Below are 4,463 nucleotides of genomic sequence, written 5' to 3'. Positions count from 1 at the left end.
TCTGCTCCTGGTGCTTAGTTGTCTTTTCTAGGGGCAAGAGCCCAGGGCCCTCCTCCCCACAGCGGGTGCTGGCAGAGCACTGGGGGGCCAAGATGCCAGCAGGGACAATGGCAAGGCTGCCAGGGTGAGGTGGCCGTCATGCCCACTCTCTGCTGTGCGGCCTGCAAACGGGTAGTGAGAAGGGGTCCCCCAAGGGGCTGATGGCCCCCTTTCCTTGCATGAGATGGGAGCGGAGCAAGAGTCGTTTTTTACAGCAGTTGGGAGAGCGTCTGAGAGCCAGGCTGGCACCCCGCCCCACCTGAGCTTCAGACAGACAAGTGGGCGGGGGCGGGGCTCTCGGCACCAGGAGGGTCAAGTAAACATGGGGTTCTGCTCCAGAGCCAGCCCGGCTCCATGCTGTCCCCAAGGGTGGTTTAAAGACAGATGCAGCAGATAGAGCATCAACAAAAACACAAGGGTGGGGCCGGCCAGGGCCAGGTGATGTCACAGATAGGGAAACTGTACCAACAGACGGAAGGGTGACAAATTTGGAGTGATGCGCCATGGAAGGGTGCAGACTTGAGGGGTAGTCCAGGCAGACTCGTGACAAAAGGCAGGATATATAACCAAGGGCCTGAGGGCTTTCAGGACCCAGGTATGCGCTCCAGGTCACACCTGGTGTGGCTGGCGTCTGATGGGACAGCTGGTATTTGAGCCACCATCACGTGAGTTGACACGCTGCGGGGCTTGCCAGCCCTGCCTGTACCTGTCAGTTGCTCCTGTGCGGCTTCCCCCCTGCCAGGTTTACCTGGACCCTCGCCACCCAGGGTGGTCTGTATTCTCCCATTCCACAGCAGAAGAGCCCATGACAGGACGGCTTGAATAGCAATTGTGGAACAGACTGAACCCAGGTCTACCCAGCTCCAGAGTGATTTCCACCATGTTTCTAATCTAAAGCGCCTTTTAAAAGGAAAAAGCTTTCAGATCCTGCACCCCACCTACCGCCAGACTGCAGCTGTCATGCTGTCCTGGGGCCCTGAAAGCTTGGGGCAGCCCATTAGCTTGCAGGGGTCACCCAATAGAGGTGCAGTGTGCTTGTTCAAGCTGTCAGAGCATCAAAGAAACAGAACCTAGCTTGTGGAATGAACCAGCGCCTGGCCTGGCCTGACCTCCACTGATCACGTGCCATCTGTGGGGGTGGCAGAGGGGATGTGAACCTCCCCAGGCTGCCCCGGGAAGTGTCTGCTGGGCTGAGGCTTAAAGGAGGGGCCCAGGGCAGGCGTCTCCGCCTCTGCTGTCCCTGAGCTCATGCCCCTGGTTTGGGTTTTGCAGATTGGGGTCTTCAGCCCTGATGTGTGTTCAGGAAGGACTAGTGGATGTGGACAAAGGTGTGGCTGCCCGGATGGAGGGCTAGTCCCCATACCGCCTCCTCCCCGGCTGCCACCATGCTGGGTAAGTGAGAAGTCCCCTCTTCAGAGGCTGGGCAAAGGAGCGGTGTTTTCTCCCAGCTCCCCAAGCCGCCAGAGTAAGAGGACTCGGGGGCAATCTGTCCCGTATTTCCTCAGAGCCCAGGACCCAGGAGGCAAAGAGAAGGGCCTGCCCACAGCCGCTGTGGCTGACTCTGCCCCCTCCCGCAGAAGCTGTCTCAACTGCTGAGGATCCTTGTAAGATCTGATCACATTCTCCTGCTCCTTAGAAAACAAAGAGGTTAGGGGCTGGCCCGTGGCTCACTTGGGAGAGTGTGGTGCAGATAACACCAAGGCCACAGCTTCGGATCCCTATATAGGGATGGCCGGTTAGCTCACTTGGGAGAGTGTGGTGCTGACAACACCAAGTCAGGGGTTAGGATCCCCTTACCGGTCATCTTTAAAAGAAAAAAAACCAAAGAAAACAAAGAAGTTAACCACAATCCAACCCAGTGCTCTGGTCTTATCTCAGATGGGCTGGTCACAAGACTTGCGAGGCAGCAGGCTGGGGAGAGGGGCTGAGACACCCAGCCACCACGCCTGCCCGCTGTTCAGAGCATGCCACCTCAGGCTGCATGCAGAGCACAGCCTTGGGCAGACAGCCCGAGTTCGAATCCCAGCACGGCTTCTTGCTGGGGTCTGGCCAGTCCTCTCCCCAAGCCTGTTTCCTCAGGCCCCAAATGCACAGAGTGGCCCATGCTTCATAGAGGCAGATCCCCAAGGACACCCACCTTGAGTGGCCTCCTCTGCTGAGCACCCCAGGGTGGCTAGTCAGGGTGGGGGTAAGGGTAGGGTGCAGGAAGCACTGTGCCCCACCCAACACCCAGAACAAAGCAGGCCAGACCCACCCTTCCCTGAAGCGGCTCTCAGACTCAGTGGCGCCCCTGGGCCAGAGGGGTGGTGGCTGAGGGGGCCTGGGCCTGGCTTCCTATGCACCCAGAGGGACTGATAATTGTAAAACCACATGCGACTGCAGCTGCCTGGAGCGTGGGAGCCCCTATGGCTTGTTGGAGCAGCACAGGGAAGGTTTTTGGAAGAAAAACCAGGATGATGAAACCACCATATGTCCACTCATTTGGAGCTTTGGCCTTTTCAAAGGACACACCCTTGGTGTGCTAGGGCAGGTGGAGGAGTGGGCTTGGGGGGCTGCCAAGGACTAGCATGGAGTGTGGGGATCCTCGGCCCCCACCATCTCCATCAGCCCCTCCCCACAAGCCACCCCAACATTTAAATAAGCAAGGGCAGGTTACTGAGCTCCCCCACCTCCAACCACATTGCTGCCCAGGCTCTTCCTAGAGAGAAATGTTAAGGCAGCCACTGGTGGCCACACCGTGAACCTCGCTTGTCCTTCACATCTGAGCAGGTGCCGTTCTCCATTACACACAAAAAGACAGTGTCCAGAGAGAAAGACACTTGCCCAAGGCCACATGCCTGGCCAACAGGAAGTAAGCATGTGTCACCCCACAGCCGGCCTCTTGTTCCCTGACTGCCTGGGGTAGGAGTGGGACAGCACGCTTCGTTCTGGAGGCTATGGACAGGGAGCATCCTGCCTTTCTTGTTTGCTCTGCAGGACAATTGCCAAGAGCTGCCTCTGGAGGCCAGGGCTGGGAGACTCTCACCCTCGGCCACTCATTGGAGGCTGACTCTCCGGACCTTGGGGAAGGAGGAGCCACAGACGCCACAGACCTCCAGAGCCTGCCTTGTGTCTGGGCCCCTCCCCGGGTTTCTGCCTTTATCTGCACCTCCCCGATGCCTCTTTCTTCCTGGCTTGGGTTGCTGAATTGATAGCTTCCTTTTCTCCATCCAAAGCCCTTCACAGAAACCTACATCATGTCCACCATAGTTTGGCCTTTCCTTGTCCCCTGTCCCAGCATCTGGGTGCCCACAGTACCCTTCTGTGGTGCCCATGCTGCTAGACACTGACCTAGGCCCAGAACCTGGGGACTCACACAAGGTCTGGACTACAGGAAGGAGCTCAGGCTGGCACCACCCAGTCTCTCCAGCCTCAATGGACTCATTTGATTAGGGAGGGTCATAGTAACACTCTCCTGGCAGGTTTCCTGTGAAGATAACAGATCTGAAGTCACTTGGCAAGGCCAAGAAGCACCACAAGAATGCAAGTGCTATCACCATGATCTGCCCCCCAGGGTGGGATGAGGGCTGGTGCCAGCACCTCCATAACCAAAAGGTCTGGGGGAGAGGGGGAGAGGCTGAGGGGGTGGCAGGTGGGCCTATCGGAAGCAGTGAGACTGGCTCACACAGGATCAGAGAACAGATCTGCTGGGGCAAAGCGGGGCCATGTCCATGAGTTGACCTGAACTCTTGACCTTGGTGTTATCGGCTAGGAGCTCTTTCTCTCGGGGCTGGAGGTTTGACTGCTTGTTGAGGCTGGAACAGGGTCAGGCAGCGACTGAGCCTTTGAGGAATTTCTGACATTGGAGCTGCAAAGGAGTGAGCAGGGAGCCTGACCCCCGTTTTACAGACAAGGAAACTGAGGCTTGCAAGAAAGATGTGACAAAAACTAACACAGAGCCGAAAATAATCAAGTGCCTGAGAGGCAGGGAGTGCTGAATGCCAGTCCCACTCTGCCCCGTGCAGCCCTTGTCCTCAGGATTTGGTTTGTGCTGCCTGGGACTCAGTTTCCCAGTTTCCGCTGTACTGTGTGGGAATGGAGTCTGATGCCCCGGGGGCATGGACTTTTCTGAGAACTCAGCATTCAGAGAGGTTAAGGGACTTGCTGGAGGTCACACATGGAATGAGCCAGAACCCAGAGGCCAAGCCCGTTGGCCATCGACTGCTGACCCCTGGGGCCATGGTGGGGTAGGGGGTAAGATCAGGGTGTTCAAGGGGGGGCGGCAGAGGAGAGGCCCATCTTCCCGTCCAGGACGCACTCCCCACCTCCTCGTTCTGCAGATGGGAACTTGGTTCTGTTCCGAGCGCCTGCCCCTCCTGTGGTCTCTGGCGCCCCCCCGTGGTCTTGGGGAGCAGGCTCTACTTACTTCCTGCGGGCCCCGCCCC

This window comes from Cynocephalus volans, chromosome 4, assembly GCF_027409185.1.
Source record: "Cynocephalus volans isolate mCynVol1 chromosome 4, mCynVol1.pri, whole genome shotgun sequence".
NCBI lineage: Eukaryota > Metazoa > Chordata > Mammalia > Dermoptera > Cynocephalidae > Cynocephalus > Cynocephalus volans.
This window is presented reverse-complemented; position numbering follows the sequence as displayed.